The 17,231-nt window shown below is 45.0% G+C and overlaps 1 protein-coding gene across 1 annotated transcript in view; it reads right to left on the bottom strand.

The window, feature by feature from the left end:
* Positions 1-17,231, bottom strand: part of LOC100741111 — a 34,460-nt gene that overhangs the window by 3,722 nt on the left and 13,507 nt on the right.

Genomic DNA, 17,231 nt, shown 5'->3' with positions numbered 1-17,231 from the left:
CCCTGGCGTTCGTCGTACGTGCGCCGGGTCGCGCGACTATCATTACCGACAGTTTGATCGTATCTGGTCAGTGCGTAATGACGATGCACCTAGTCCACCGTCAGTGCACCAGTGCTCGATCATCGGTCATGCAAATTGCCGATGCAGAATGCAGGCCTGCCCTCCGCGATACTGACCATCTTCTCTCTTTTACGTGGGAAACAATGTATCGTGGTGCATACAGTTCGTTGATGATTCGTGTCTTGGAAACGGAGCTAAGATCACACATAGATATTCCTTCGGAGGAGTGTCTAATCTGTCGAAAATTTCCGAAAGCTGGAACGCGTTGTAAAAAGGGGCAGTTTCAGAGAAACACCAAGATATTTTGTACGAAGTTATATTTTCTTTAAATTCAGATGTTCGCTATATTTTCGTTTAGTCAGAGGAGACACGAAGGCACTAGACCTGATCCAAGTTTTCGAGGCTGGCGTTCATTTCCTACCGCCACTCGTATATTCCCGCGCACCACTCGGCTACCGCCACGGCCACAGGCTGCGCGTTCGTAATTTCCTTCGGTGCCATAATAAACGGCCAGACGAACACACCAGCCATCCTGTGCTCGCGTTCTCTTATACATATACACGCATCTTGAAGATGGTTAGCGGCGCTTTACGCTCCGTTTGAAATTCAATTGAAACATCAAGAATTTCAGTGGCGGTTTGCAGTGTTAAAACGACCGCTTTATTATTCGCGAAGGACGTGCGGCGACCCGTGCGGGATAGGTCATGATCGAATAAGTAATGAAATACGTCGATTCCATCGCACAAGTGGATCGTTATCAAGATGATTCATGAGAAAGATGACAGGGGGAAGGTAAAGAGGGCAGAAAATGCCTTCGTTTACAGCTGTTCCAGACGTTTACCTAACGACTAATAATATCTAAGAATATCCGAGCGTTTTATACAAATGGTAATTAAAATTTCACGACGATTTGTTATCGCCGCAAAATAATACCGGTGGCGCAGTAACGTGCTTCTAATAATGGTAAATGGCGCCCACAGACTTCCACTCGCTCGACTACCTGAATATTTCTAATCTCTGTCTATTTTTATCTTCTTTTTATCAATCTCTTATTATCGAAGTAAGAGAAAAGAGAAAAGTAAGCGCATAAAATATATTTTGAAACGCAGCTTTCTTCTTGGCTTTACTTCGCTGGGGCGAATGCTTCAGCACGCCCTCACGATGGCGTTCCATCTAGCCTGTTGCGTTCAACGTCCCCCCAGACGGAGGATTCACGGCGAAGAGTTACGAGCCTTCAGACTGATTATTATTAAGCCCCGAAGATTTAAAGCACCGCTTTGTATACCTGGCTAGCGCGGCGAACGAAATTCATTTAGCGATCGAACAACTGCGACGCGCTCGACGTTTTAATCAATCAAACGGGTCAATAGCTTCTCTCCTCCTTCGTCTCTCCTCACGTGGCCCTCGCCTCGCTTCTCCGTTATCTTTCGAACCTACTCCTTTCATTCAACGAAGTTTCGAACGATTCGTAAAGCAACTTGTTAGAAAAGATTTGTTCCTTTGGCGGAATAGAAATCACAGTGTCTTTCGACTCGGATTTTTCATGTTTCCATCAACGGACATGTTTCATCCATCTGAGGTTTGAGTACGAAGCTTAAACAACGATTATCTTCGACAAACTGAAGCGATAAATCTTATCAGCGAAAGCACATCGGTGATTGTCTACCATCGATAGAAGAAGATGGAGCAAGTAATAGAGCGGTGTATGAACGTACGCGCGGAAAAAAGGAGCAAGACAAAGGATGCAAGGGATTCAAGGTCGCGTTTGTGAAACGGCAATCGAACGAATCGATAAATCTCCAGGCGACTATCGATACCGAGAGCCCGCCCCTATGTACAATGTTGTCATTGCGCGGTGCGGCATATTTGCAAATTATTTATCACTCGACGGTACGTAGCAATTACTACGAGAGCCTCGGCTGAGGTATTTCATTCGACGATAATCGTGCGAAATTCGCGTTCGACGACGGTCGAGGCTTTCGCGTCGCTATTAATAATCGTAAACGATCATTAATTTTGCGTCTGATGTTAAATCGAAAACGTGATTTTTCCTTTTTCTTTCTCTTTTTTCCTCCTCTTTTTATTTGCATTGAAAGCAGGCAACGGGCAAATTGAAACGCGAGAGGAATCTCTGCGTAAGATCGATTCTAAATATAGACCGCACATTTTATTTTCTATTCGAGTTAAACGCACACCGTATTGCGTCGTTACCGTACCGTAACCGTACGCTAAAGAATAGGGTGAACAACGATAAACTGGAAGATGTAACGTTTGCGAAGTGTGACGAATGATACGTGAAACAGTTTGAAGAATTTCAAAGGGTTGAGGAAAGTTTCAGCTACTCTTCCAAGAATCCTTTTCAACAGGATATTTTCGTCGAGAGCGAAAAGAAGTTGGCTTTTGCAGTCGCTTTCGTGGCGTCGTATCACGTCGAGTGAATGACACGACACGAGTCGCCGCGCATGGTACGCCATACGTTGGAACAAAAACCCTTCTGCCGTTGTTCCATCGTGCGTGGCCGCACAATGACCGTGCATGTATTTATTTTTCGGCGACTATGTGTGACCACCGCAACCAACCAAAAGAAAATTATACCTCGAAATTTCGAAAAAAGGAAATATTACAAACTGGTACGAGTTTCAGAATGATCTAATCTCTCGCTTCGATCGTTCTATCGTCTCCAAAGCCATAAATATTAACAGGTCGATAAAATAGTAATATCTTCATAGTTTACTAACGCGTCGTATTATGAATCGTTGAAGAACGATTTTTAAGCGTCGACGAAAATTCTTCGTGTTAGAAGCGACGTTTGCTCGGTGCACGTGTACTTTTCGCAAAGGCCGGTGCCGCGGTCCGGCCGTCGGTGTGCAGAGGTCACCGACCCGGACCCCTTCGCCGGCCCAGGATTCGCTAAGGGGACCCAAGCTGGGCCAAACTTTCGGTAATGAACCCATTGTTGTACCTGCCACCGTTTATCATGTTGAAGTCGCGTGAAACTTCTTTCGCTGAAAGAACTTTGTCGAACCAAGCTACTATATTCGATTCGAACACGCTATGCAGTTATTTCGTGGAAAAAAACGTGGAAAATGAAAAATTTGTAAGCTGTTGCAACCGAGACGGTAAGGATTCTTAAGCCTTCGTCTTTGGGATGCGACGTCCTCGAAACATTTTACGATAATTTTTTAAGTTACGGTAGAATGGTCGTTTGAGAGGGGAAATGTTTGAAAGGTTGGAAAACAAAGAATGGTTACAGTGGCCCGTTTCCGTGCGGACAGCTGCGACCAGGTACTTACAGCAGGCTTCATAAAGGAGGACCTTTATTGGCAGTCGACGTCGCTTCGTCGCGTAGCTACAAAAAAGCCACGCTGCAATCCAGCCGCGAAAAAATTCGCTCTCGCTATTGTCCCAGTGCTGAAATGCCCTTACACTCGCGTATGAATATGACTATGATGATACCCGTAGCAGCGTGGGTCGCTTTGTTCCTCCTCCTCGCTCCTTCTTACCCCGCAGTGGCGTAGGATTCGCCAGGATCCGTACGCCACACGAAAATCGAACGCAGCTGACGCTTTTCCCTTTTATCGAATTTTAATTACTTCCTTTCTGCTATTATATGCCGACTGTCGTGCCACAAAGCAATGGGAAGGTTTAACGTTTAACGATAATAATCCTAGTGACGGCTGTAAAATTTTATGGTAATCGTGAATGCTATTGTTCACAATTTTCTTACGAAGAAATATCCTTCTTTAATACCATATTCAAGAATGGTTGAACAATACGAGAACTTGGAATTTCAAATGACTACTCGACGATGAAAAATTTCATAAATTCGAGGAATATCGTATTTTACAAACAGCGATATCAAACTTGTCCAAATATAAAGTTCCAAAAAAAAAAAAAAAAACTCCAAGAGCTTGGCACTCAAAATTTCTTTGATAGAGACAAATTTCAGAACGTGCTACAGGCTCGAAATAGCCCGAAGCGGAGGATGCTCAAATTCCAGACAGGCAAATGTCGGCCAGTGAAATTTGCACGTCCCATCGTTGGGGAGTAACGCTTCAAGAACGATTCGCGGTTCAACGACCGATCGTTTGCGAAGCCCTTCAAAGCCTGGCAGCCAGTCGGACGTCATATCTCAGCCGCGATCGTCTCGAAGGAAACACTTCGCTTTGGGATTCGCTTTGCTGCTAACACACAGCTTTCGTCTCTCTTTTCCAGCAACTCTGCGTTCCTCTTACTTTCTTTCTTTTCCTCTTTTTCTCCGTTCGCCAATAACGTCGAAACCCGAGGATATTTTCCACGAGACGTTGTCGGCCCTCGTAAAGATGGGTCTTAACATAATATCGCTTGTGTAAACTGGCGTAAACTAGAAAATTCAAAAAAAAAAAAAAAAAAAAACTCCAAGAGCTTGGCACTCAAAATTTCTTTGATAGAGACAAATTTCAGAACGTGCTACAGGCTCGAAATAGCCCGAAGCGGAGGATGCTCAAATTCCAGACAGGCAAATGTCGGCCAGTGAAATTTGCACGTCCCATCGTTGGGGAGTAACGCTTCAAGAACGATTCGCGGTTCAACGACCGATCGTTTGCGAAGCCCTTCAAAGCCTGGCAGCCAGTCGGACGTCATATCTCAGCCGCGATCGTCTCGAAGGAAACACTTCGCTTTGGGATTCGCTTTGCTGCTAACACACAGCTTTCGTCTCTCTTTTCCAGCAACTCTGCGTTCCTCTTACTTTCTTTCTTTTCCTCTTTTTCTCCGTTCGCCAATAACGTCGAAACCCGAGGATATTTTCCACGAGACGTTGTCGGCCCTCGTAAAGATGGGTCTTAACATAATATCGCTTGTGTAAACTGGCGTAAACTAGCGTAAACGAGCGTGACGCGATTGCCAAGCAAAGTGGGTTCCCCCCTACTCGATGGCACGCCGCTTCCTCTTCGACGATTTTGGTGAACTGTCGCGCGTGCCACTTCTGGCGAACAGTTTTCCTCTGGTGTTCGTAATTAAATAAATAAATAAAAATCAGCCAATTGACAAAATCGTCAAACGGTATTTCACAGTTCTAAACTATGTAAACACAGTTCTACGTCTCAGCTTTCTGGAAAAGCTCCAGCGGTAGAATTATTCCGAGTTCGCCGAGAAAACGATGATCGAGCCGGTTAAGTAAATTCTCTTATCGGCAATCGGAATTTTTCATAAAGTTTTTGCATCGTGACCAAGTAGAACGAAGGATGGAGCAACACGGTGAGAATATTCCGCACTTGCGGCGTCTAGCTGGTGGAACGAGTCAGCTCGTGGCCACGGCCTTGTTTCCCGATCAGAGGTCATACAGGAAGTCCTTTTGCAGAGTTCATACCCATAAGTTACTTGAGCGGCCTTTGTCGCCGTCTCATGTACCGTTCTCAACCATGTTATGCTACTCAGCCGTACTAATACGAGAATCTTAGTTAAATCTTGGCCGCTTATCGAGAATGAAATTCGTGGGAAGAGCGTAGCCTGGCGAGACTCGGGGCACGTGGAAGGGAAAAATCGAGCTGTAAAACCTTTCTTTCCCGTTCGATCGTTTGATACCTTTGGGGTTAACGTACGTATACCTGGCGAAAGAATTCTAAAGGTGGCGACGTTTTGAAATTTTATTATTTTTACTCTTCCACGATTGCATCTATTTGCTACTTGGAAATTTTTATTCGCGAAAATTCCAATATTTGTCATGTACGGAAAGTAGACGTATCGCCATAGCTCACTGCGATAAGACCAATAAATTCAAATGATAAGGGTAGCGAATACGACATGAAGCCGCGTAACGGTAACATAAGGCGCGAGTCCAGAGGTGTTTCAAAGGGACATTCAAACTAGATTCAGTTTGTCAAAGGGAGAAAATGTAACAACAAATAGCAGGGAACGAATGAGCCAACTGCATGACACGTGCACGTAGGCGAGCAGCCAGCTATTTTCCGATGCACACGTAGATCGTACCTTCCTTCCTTCGCTGCACGCGCTGCACAAAGCGCATTGTTAGCAATCGGCCGACCCAGATCGCTTCGCTCCATTCGGCTTGACCGTGGTCGACCGGAAAAGAACTCCGAATTCTGCGAACTCCGATCTAACCTCTAAATCTTGTATAGGTAGTTTTATCGCGATGGCAAAGTCGAGAGGAGATCCTGACACACTCGTTTAAAATACAAATTTGTCAATTTAGTTTCTTTCCTGTTCGATAAAATGTTGGAGAATTTAGATAGAAAAGATGGACGAGGTTTAGATCAGCGATTGAACGTGCAGCTTTGAAACACCCTGTATGCAGATACATCACACTTATCACGCGCAAGCAGGCATCATTCCTCTTCGTCTCCTTTTTAGGATACCGCAATTTTATCCTGTCATCGTCTTATTGGATAGATTCTTCTTTTTTTTTCCTTTTTTGCACAATCAAGAAACCCTATGTCATAATCTTTTTCCTTTCGTGACAGATGCTGACAAAATACAAATCTCGAATCAGCCTCGAGTCGAAACAAATGACGACCGAGCGTAAAACAAATCTCTGTGATAATCCAAAATACGATCAAGTATAACCCGACAGTTTCCTAAATTACATCTGCCTACATGGTACAGTTTGTTTCTCGCGTAGCTTCCCTTCATGAATATCCATTCTCTCGGAACGATGGTTTATCGAGAGAAGCATGACGAGCCAGAAGGTGAACGTTGCCAACGATGAAAATCGTTACGTACAGGTTGCACGGCTTGGCAATTGCACAGACGGGATTTTCGCGCGTACTTGATGCGGTGGGTAATTATTATCGGAACGGATCGCGCTCCGTATCGATCGGTATTAATTGGCCGCGCACTTTCACTCGGTGACCTTTATAATCGGCCGGCCGCAATAGACGCCCGGCACAATTTATCATTGTCGCCCGGAGAAAACTTAATTGGTGCCGATGCAACGTATACCCCTAATTGATTTCCAGCCATCACGCCTCGTTCTCTAGCCCTCTGGTTGCGCAACCAGCTCCGTGATCTTCCGTGATTTCCGCAGGTGTTGCGGTCAACGTCTGTTTCGCAGCAACAGGTAACGAGCAGCGTACGTCGAATGTTCGACTGAGATATCGTGGCTACAGAAAGTATTTGCCTATCGTCCGAAAGCATCCTGATCGCAATGTAAAAAGTCGCTATCCACAAGAGGATATTCACGAAGGTTTATTTTTTTTTGTTGGGAGATATCTTTTAATGCGGACGCAGAAGCTCACGTGGAAAAGGTAAAGTTGCTCTTTTCTCTGAGAAGGTTAATCTCGGAAGATTATATCCGATTTTTGTTTTTGTTTTTTAAAGAAAAAATTAACGTGACAACTTTCAAGAAGGGAAAATTAGAGAAACAAGTCCGTCTGTTTTGGCAATCGATCCACGTAATCGATAGTTTCTCAAATCAGTTTGTTTCTTTATTTATCTTTATCTATCTTGTTCGAAGCTCAGGTAGTCAAAGGTCTTGACGCGATTTGCATTGCCACGCATGCAAGGGACTCGCCTATTTGCAAATATAATTGCACCCTTTCCTTCTAAGTGCAGGATACGCGAGCTTTTCCACCCAACGTCGACCTCGATCGCGCGCACGATTATTATGGTGATTCCTTAATCGAGGCAATTAATCGAGGCGTCCGTCGGAAGTGCCTGGAAAAGGGTCTCGATGGACGACGTTTTCTTCCAGTGAATATTTTGACGCAACTCAAAGATCAGTTTCGAGTTACGGTTATGGGAAGAGATTGCCGGTATCGTTACGAGATATCGATTTTAAGTTTCTCACGATTAAGTTACGCAAACGAAAGTAAATGGAAGAAGGTAAATGAAATAGGTGGAAAGAAAGTTCGACTATGAAGGAAATCGATTTTAAGACTGTGAGAAAATATTTTTTCGCTTCTTCTACTATTTCATATTATCCCTTTTCTTTTCATATTACAAATGGAAAAGATCAAAGAACGTCCATGGACGTAACAAAATTACAAAGAGGAGAGTGACTATCGACGCTGCTCGAAGCAGGCAAAGCGACCTTGACAATCTATTTCGCGCGGACTACAGGACCAACATTAGGACTGACGTATGCAACCAATGTTTTGCATCGATCACAGCGTTCAACTATCAACTATAAGCAAGTACACGTTCGCCATTATCGTGAACACGATTCGAACACGAGTTACACGATCGTACAAATTTCAAACAGCAGTCAGCATCGAGGTAGTCGGACCACCCTGTACATAAATAGAAGGAGGTTATGTTCGCGTACGAGTGTTCGTCCGAGTTTCTACGTTCGCCAGAGCGGCGAAGGTCATAGTTAATCGACCGAGAGATACATAGTCACTCTGGTTACAGCGGGAAAAGTAACGACTGCTATAATTGTGGCCCTTCGTTTCCGTTTCACCAACGTATACCAGCAACGCACAATTTCCAACGGTGAAACGATCGAGCCTCGAACGATCGTTCCTCCTAGTACGGAAAGAAGAAAAGAATAGACGAAAGAAGAAAAGAAGCAACTAAGGGCTCTGGCGCGTTCCAGTAGCGAACGCGATTTTCTCACGCGGAGAACACGATTTTCCATGTAGAACGAATCGAAAGTGGAAATCCGTGAGATCGAGCGTCTATCTCTAAGCTGAAGAAGAGGATGTTCCATGATGGAAGAAAACGCGTAGAGAAAAGCAGGCGGAGATTGAGATATGGGAAGGGGAGGAGGAGACAAGGGAAACGGCACCGTTATCGACACTCGTTTCTTTGTCTCGTCACGTAAAAATGCTCGTCCGCTCTGATAGCAGAGGACGAATGTGCGAACCGTCCGATAGAGCCACGGTGAAACTAGTTTTTGATTCTCGGTACGCGGGACCTTTTAAACAGGCAGCTGTATCTTTCTAAGAAGCTTCGCTTGGCACGATGCGACGTTGCAATGTTTTAACGTTTATCGCGTTTCGTCGCAAAAGTGTCAAGTGCTTGCTATTTCATCCCGTAAATGAACATTGCTGGAATCTTCTTCCATCTTTATCATAATGTTAATCTTCGCTTCGTATCGTTGGATCATAGGTCCTTTATTAGAATTAGGTCTTTTAGCTGGAGATTAATGGAAAATAGAAGAACCCGTAGGTCAACCATACCGACGTTTACACGAGTAATATCGTTCCCGTGGTCGGAAAATCGATCACCGTTAGCAGCACCGTGAACGGGCGCGGGTTTCGCGCGGTCGTGAGGCTGAATCGGGCGGCGCGCGGCGTCGATTCGTACGTGAGAGAGGATAACGATAACGGGAGTGCAACACACAGGCACACGCCTGGGAAAACGATCCGCGCGTTCCTTCGTCTTCCGTGAGATGCGGAGATCGGCGACGGTGTGTAATACAATGTTATTTATTTAGCAGCCGAGAGGGTTACCGATTAAAGCGATCTCATGGCCTGCAGGCGAGCAGCTCTCGATGACGAGTTTCTCTTTCTCCTCGGATCGCGTCGTAATCGGCCCCCACCCCCTGCTTTCTTGATCGCTGCTTGCTCGCTTTTTACTTCGCTCGATATCGGAACGGAAGCTCGACGAGCCTATTAATTCGCGTCTATACCATGTTGCCGCGGGAACGCTGAGATTTTACACATTTTCTTTGGTTTTTTCGTTTAGAGATAGCTCGAGTATTTGTTTATCGAATTATCTTCGGATTTAACGACGCTTTCATTCGATTTTTGGTCTCGTGCTCTAAATCGCCTGGCGAATCTCAAAATCCTCGATCGTTCATTTTTTCAAAAGTTCAAAGTTAATCATTTACAAGTGGGACAAGTGTCAGGAACAAGAATCAATCGGTAGAGTGGACGAATTTTCGCCGGATATCTTTGTAAAGTTTGCAGGCGCGTTACGAATGGCGAATGATCGGTTGCAAGTGGAAAACACGGAGGTTTTGAATTTCGCGGGCAATTAACCGCGCGTAATGCTCTGTATATCAGAGCGAGCAAGCGCGTTGCTAATGTTCCGTTCGATTTTTATGGTCACGCAAATAGTTTACGAGGCTCTCGTGCCCGTGCTCCGCTATCGAGGCACGTTCGAGCGAATCGCGTTGCCGCAATGCAACTCGCTCGGATTCGCTCTCACGCGGCGCGCTTACTCGCCTGGAAAATTATCCACTAACCCAGTGACACTGTGAGAAGCGGCGGAATCTTTCGTCAATCGCTGCACCTCGATACGTGATAGTCGGTAGCCTGTCTAAACCTTCTCAAGCTTTCGAACCTTTCAGCTGGAAGATAAGTTGGTTTTTTTCCTTCAGCTTTCAGAACTTTTGCAACTTTCCACGCGTTCGAATAAAAACGTGCGTCGTTGTCAAAGAAGTCTGCTTTATTTTTGACTCGTGTCACTTTTCGACGAAGATTTCTGCATTTTGCTCTTTCAACTTTTTACCTTTGCCTTTTGATTTTTCTTCCGTGTTTCCTGTTCGGACAGGCTTAGGACAAAAGATCAAGTTTTAATTCAAGATTGCATTGCTGAATTTAAAATAGGGGAAACACGTGCTCGATACGCTGGCGACTCAATTAACGACGATAAAGGTTCGATCGTGAATGGAATGTGAGCGAGTAGCCGCGGCTGCTGTCGCGATTGCTGGTCTGGAAAATTTTCCAGTAACCCAGTGACACCGTGCTCGAGACCTTCGTGGAGTTGTTCCCATCCGCGTAACGCTCGTTTGCGAACGATACGATCTCGAGGGTATTAACTTAATCTGCTGGCGTGACCGGCGACACGCGTAGTGTGTCAATTTTTTTCTCGCGATTCCGCGAAACCTTCCTCTACGTGTATCTTAATTATTCAGGAAATGGCAGGTATCTAAACGTCCTACTCTAAAAAAGGTTGCAGCTTTCTTCATCTTTTTTCTTAATACTCGATGAATCTGCATCTGTGTATTCCTCTAACTGTACAGGAGATTATATCTTGCATTCTGGAACGAAAATGCAACTTTGTTAAATACCAATCATTTGGTAGCGAACAGCGATACCTACGTATTCAGCAAATGGTATCCTCCGTTCTGAAACCAGCTTTGTTAGTTGTTGATCTTTTCGTAATGCTTTTACGAAACTTATCCGTGCGTCCAACGAGTTCGTCTGAATTCTCAGAGACGAAATATCTAACCGTAATCCTCAAAATTCGACCATTTCGTCTGTATTCCCAGCGAAAGTCATTTTCCTTGATAAAACGTTTGAAAATTGCCTGTATTCGTCGATGCTTGTTGCCAGTGTTTCTCGAGACTGCAAACGCATCGGAATATCTCGAATCAGAGCGTGAAAGGCCAGAGCGTGAAGAGCATCGAGAGTTGTTGGAAGAGTCGCGTGTTCGCGAGTGCTCGAGCGTCAGAGGGATCACGTGAATCGCGGATCGCCGGTGCTAGAGGTGAAAGAGGACGAGGGGGCGGAAAGGAGCGAGGGAGGCGAGGGGCACGGACCCGTCGATATATTAGTTATGCTCGAGGCGAGGTGAGGCGAAGAAGCGGAGGCGAACTCTCCACTGCCAAGGCGGCGCAAGGCGTGGTCTGTCCCTTTACTTTGCCTTCGCCTGCTTTCTTCTTCTCCTCTGCTCTCTTCTGGCGCTGTGCTCGCCTTCCACTCGGCACAAGCACAGGGTGTTCCTCTCGGAACGATTTTCATCGAATTCTTTCGCTTTTCGGGCATTTCTTCTTCGCCCGGAAGAATTTCTCTCCGTGCGGAAATCGAAGCCATCTTTCATTCTTCCATCCGGACATATCCGCGTTCTCAGTGTACAAAGTTCACTCAGAGCTCTGTTAAAACGATAGAATACTTTGCAGAAGGTAGATAATGTAGGTAACAGATAGCTTTCGAAGCGGAGGTCGCGTATCTATTGTGAAATTTGTTAGCATCTTAAGTACAGTCTTCGGTATTTCTCAATTCTTATTTGATATCTCCAGGTATCCGTAGAAGATAAGGAAAGGAAATAAAAATAGTACAAGCGTCGTTTTCGTAATACACAGTAGGCAGTTTTTCGTAATAAACTTTTCGAACATACAGAGATCGTTCTATCAGAGTTTAGCATTGGCAATGGATTTCTGAAAAGAGTACGTAATACGATATAGCTACGTAGAGCCTGAAGAAAGTAACGTTTCTACTAACTTTCCAAATGCACTTCTGACAAAAACCTTTGGGACAGTCGCGATAATCGGTTCGAAGGGAAACACCCAGTATAAGAGTAGGTTCGACTGGTTCACCTCCGCGGCTGGCAACAACTAACGAGCAGCTGTCGGTAAGGGTCCCGGCGACAATAACCCGTGCATTTTATATGTTCCCTGGTCGTGGCTGTATGCATCGATGCATCGATCTCGGCCGAGGCTTTTCTCGCGAGCCGCAGATAAGCGGTCAACGTCGTCTAACTGTTCGTCATTAACGTTATCGATGTTCCCCGATTCGCACAATCGTTTATATTTCAACGCTCACACGTGCATCTTTTTTTAATTTCGAAATAGCAACGCAAACTCTTCAACATGAAAAGTATTTTAAAAATCGAATTCCTTGAACGTGTGCTCTCTGACGAGAGAAGAGATACTTTACACCTTCGTAAAAATGAATCGTGCAAAGAAGATCTGTTACTCAAGAAAAAGCGTGGTTGTCACAACAATTGAAAGCTTCAGCAAGCAGGAATAATTGGCGCCGACAGCCCCGAGGCAGCCGTCACGGTCAAAGTCGGCGCCGAAACCTTGAGGCCTCGACATCCGGTCGAAGCGGAGGAGATCCTCGATTTGAGATAATACGTTCTTTCCTCGCCGGCAGCCGCGCTGAATTTCGCCTCGATTGTTCTCGCGTGAGTCGCTGCCGAAGGGAAGAAGGTCGCCGCGAGGTCGTCGCCGTCAGCCGCATCGTGAAACCCCCCTGAATTCGTCGCGTAATTCCGGATTATGCAACGTCGACAATTATGTTTCCGCTGACACATTAACTTTGCAAGATACTCGAGTCTCTCGACTCGAAGCTCGAAGCTGTAGGTTCGAGCCTTAGTTTTCTGAAGGTTTAACGACTTTGGTAGCAGAATAATTTCTCCTCTTTCTCTACTCGTCAAACATCGATTCATAGAAAACACGCATCGACACAGTCCGTGTACAGAAGAAGCGATCCTCTGGGTTCTCGAAGTTTCCCGATGCGTGAAATGATAAAAGGCGCTGGAAAAAGAAAGGAGACAGCCGGATAATTCCAAGTGGCCGGCATTCAAATGCAAAACGCATCGTACTTCCCTAGGAGAGCTGCTCGAAGAGAGAATCCGATGGATTCCGAGGCTGGGAGGAGCAGAGATTCGAAACGCAGCCACGGTGAACTTAACCGGCCGGCAAAAGCGCGGATTCGCAGGGACCGCGGCGAAACCCTGAATAATTCATGATCGTCTGGCAAGGGTGTGACGAAAGTGGCGAAAGGGCGCAAATGATCTGCAGTCGGTAAAGCGCGGATTCCGCGAACGAACGGCCGCGAAGCGTCGGTAAAATTCAAATAACGCGTTCGTGCGTTTCTCCCGTGTTGCAGCCGTGCCGCGCCAATCCTCCGGATGAATTCCATCGAGGCCATCCGATATGAAGTGGCCTCGAGACTCTGTGTACATTGTATCATCTATCAACTTTCTTTTTATATCTTTGCTACTAGTGATAAACATTTTCCTTTCTATCTTTTTAAATGATACTGGTGACTGTCAGACGTACTAGGAATGAAACTAAAGTCGAGTTCTCCGTACATATTATAATTGTAACGATCTATTACAGGATCTCTCTGTATGTAATGTAGTACTAATTCTAAAGCTGTGAAATATACAGCCGTTCCTGTTTCAAATACACGCGTTAATGCTCTTCTGACGTGTATACACCTACTGGCTGCCTTCCAGTTCCTTTATCGTAATGCGTATAAGTCGTTGAAGAGCTTCTGAAGCAACTTCTTTTAAAATTCTATTCTGAAAGAGCGCAAATAGTCCCAGAGAATGATCTTTGTCAGCTAATTTGTCTTGAAAGCGTCTAAAGAATTCTTCCATTTCAGAAGCAGCTCGAAAGATACCACTCGCCGTGAGAATCGAGCTTCGACCGAGAATCAATTCCCACACGAAACCATCGCTGTATTGAAATCAATATTCAGAGGAGGAAAAAAAAGTGGTGGAACTGAGTACGGTCGTTGTTGGATCGGACAGTTAGTTTCCTCGTGGCCTCGACGACGCGTTCAGGCCTCGTCGATGATTATCATCGGCCAGGAAGAAGCACAAGTGGCCCGTTATGAGCGGATATTACGTTCAAAGAGGCCCGCGGCATCGATTAACCGATTAGAATATCGATTAATATCGGCACCGCGACGTTATCATCGTTCGATCGACCGCACCTGGCCTCGTATGGGAGGCCATTCGAAGACCCTGCAGATGCAACCATCCCGAACAACACGGTAGGAGGAAGTGCAACGCTATGATTGTATGCTAAACGATATGCCATATACGAAGTTCCAGAAAGAAAAGTCAGACGAAAGAACACGTACGAGCTTTTCTACGTTTCGCTGGCTTCTTTCCAAGCGCGAGCCATCGTGAAGAATCGATGGTCGATCGAGATTCAAATGGGATTGAAAAGACCGAGAAGGAAATGGGCGTCGGACGATATGGAACACCAAGAAGATCGATCAGTGTTAGGTAAGTCATAAGGGATATGTCTGATCGTGAAGATACGAAAGCTCGAGCTTCGAAAAACACGCGATTCGAACGTGCCGCTACTGAAATTAAAAGAATTTCTAAATCGCGTGCTCCTGTCTAGGAAACGTTGAACGTGAGCTTCGTGTGCGAGATTCAGGCACGTAATAATTGCTATGGAACGAAACATAAAGTCTGCAAGCTCGAGTTAAAAAGTAACTGGAATTTTAAAGCTCAGCTTTCGATAAATTCACGGTAAAAGTCTACAATTATAGCGGCTGTATATGCTCCTTTGTTAATTTATACCCCTTTGTAATATCATTCTACTACTGTAATTACGTCAGCTCAGTATCTTGTTTCATTCCATAACATTGCACTTCCTTAGTACCACTATCATAACCCTATTAGCCTGTAACATCGCGATCTTCCATGCTACCGCTATTCTCTTTTCAAACGCTTAAATATTTTTTCCCTTGTGCGATCGACACCGTACAAGCATCTGAAAAACTGGCCGATTTCCCATAAGGAAGCGGCGAGAGCGTGGACGCGCGATGCTGTTAGGGTTGTACGTAAGAGGAAGCATTTAAATTAATTGGATGAGGTGGTGAAAACGCGGAAAAATCTATGTTTTTTTGCGGTCACGGGGGAGGATGGTTATCATGAAACGAAGGCAGAAGAGGAGCTACAGCAGCAGGAAATTAAGGGGAAGGCGTATAAACCGACGGAAAAAACTGGTTGCGCCTGGTGCACGAGGATATAGAAGCGAACCGATAAGAGTTAATTGAATAAAAGGACGTAGATGACGTGGCTACGTTTCCCAACAACTTTGGAAACGCAACTCCGAACGTCTGTGTAAACATCCATTTCAAACATCCAAATGCCTTTACGATCTTTTATATTTCATCCTTTACCAGCAAACAAATTTTCTCCCGTCAAAGCTCCTGGCAATTTCAACTCTTCTTTAAATTCAATTCGACGTATCGCTGTTATTGCTAGCCACTTAACGATTCTACGGACAGGATGATACTTCTTTCTTTAATTATCAAGCAGTCGAATCGTTTGTGCGTAAACATGTGCGTAAATGCGTGTTATCAAAGTCTATCGAATTGACTGGCAATGAGAAAGGATTCAGACTGGTTTCAAAGTAGCGATACCTTGAAAGGTTCGATCACAGGACTACGCCGAGAAGGAAAAAGCGAAAAGGGACAACGGATCCAGTATAGGAGAAAAAGGCGTTGCGCAAACGTCGTAAATCACGGACACAGTTAGAGCCGCATAGGTGAAAGTAGTCCAAACGGTTAATACATCATTCGAAAGCGGACAGAGCTCGCGTTGTCCGATCGAAATCCGTCGACGGTACTGGAAATCCAACGATGATAATTACGATATGAAAATTTCGCTATCGAAACCGAGCGAGATACGGATCATCGGAATTAACGATATTTCTTTTGCGCGATTGCCTGTGTCGCCCCTTTAATTTGAAAGGTTAAAACGCTGTCTAACGAGATCAATGAATCGTTCTTGTCGTTCCACTCGAAACGTTGCCAGTTCGTTCTCGTTTCGAAAGGGATCAGAATCCGTGATGCTCCACCTTTGATCTTAATTGAAAACGGATTATCTACATTATAGCATTACATTCTTAACTTCGTAGCCGCATTCTGCGCTGCTTTTAATTAATCCTATCAGGAAGTCGAACGCGTTACGATATCTAAGAATGAGATGCTTGAAACGCTCGCGTTTCATTAGGTAACCAAGTATTTCAAGTCGGCGGAGGCTGGATTTAATTATTTAATTATTTGTTTGTTTATTTAAGACGAATATAAAAACCATCATGCGTCGAAGAAGGAAACAAAATTTATACGTACACCGATATGAGATTAAAAATAGAATGTTTCGAGCAGAAGTGTATCTCATTTTGGATCGATTGAACGTTGTATATAGCGATCGAAGGATGAGATAGGAATAGTAAGAACTATGATACAAGACAGGATCTTCTTGCGTACCAAATCAAATTCTCATCTTCCAAAAATAGTATTGCGTATGGTATCGGCGGCTTTCCGTGATGAAAAAACGTGTACGATACGATCGCAAGATTAATCTCGATGGGTCGTGTCACTCGCATCAGCGATAACTGATAGAATATGCATGACACAATGTAAATAGTGTCTATATAACACCGGACGAGGTTCGAAAGAACAAGTAACGACGAAACAAACGAGCTACCATCCTTTATTCTTGGTGCTGGAAGTTGCTGAAAGTGGTTGAGCACAGAAGCTGCTTCGTTGTACGCGTTTGCTCTAGGGCACGGAACGATCTCGGCCTAGAGTCTAGAGAACGGCTCCTAGAGCGCACGCGCTTTCACTTACGGCGGGAATCTACTTTGAGGCCAGGTGGACACGTGGCTTGATGAACGAGGTGATCGCGATTTCTGACCACGCCTCGGAAGCTTTTCTCCGCGTTGCTAGGATTGCGCAACCAAAGGACTGTAGCCTGCGATGCGTTCGTTTCCACGTATACCAGCTACCGCATGAAATCGAATC

The sequence above is a fragment of the Bombus impatiens genome, unplaced genomic scaffold, assembly GCF_000188095.3.
Source record: "Bombus impatiens unplaced genomic scaffold, BIMP_2.2 scf_0548, whole genome shotgun sequence".
In the NCBI taxonomy this organism is placed as follows: Eukaryota; Metazoa; Arthropoda; class Insecta; order Hymenoptera; family Apidae; genus Bombus; species Bombus impatiens.
This window is presented reverse-complemented; position numbering and strand designations above follow the sequence as displayed.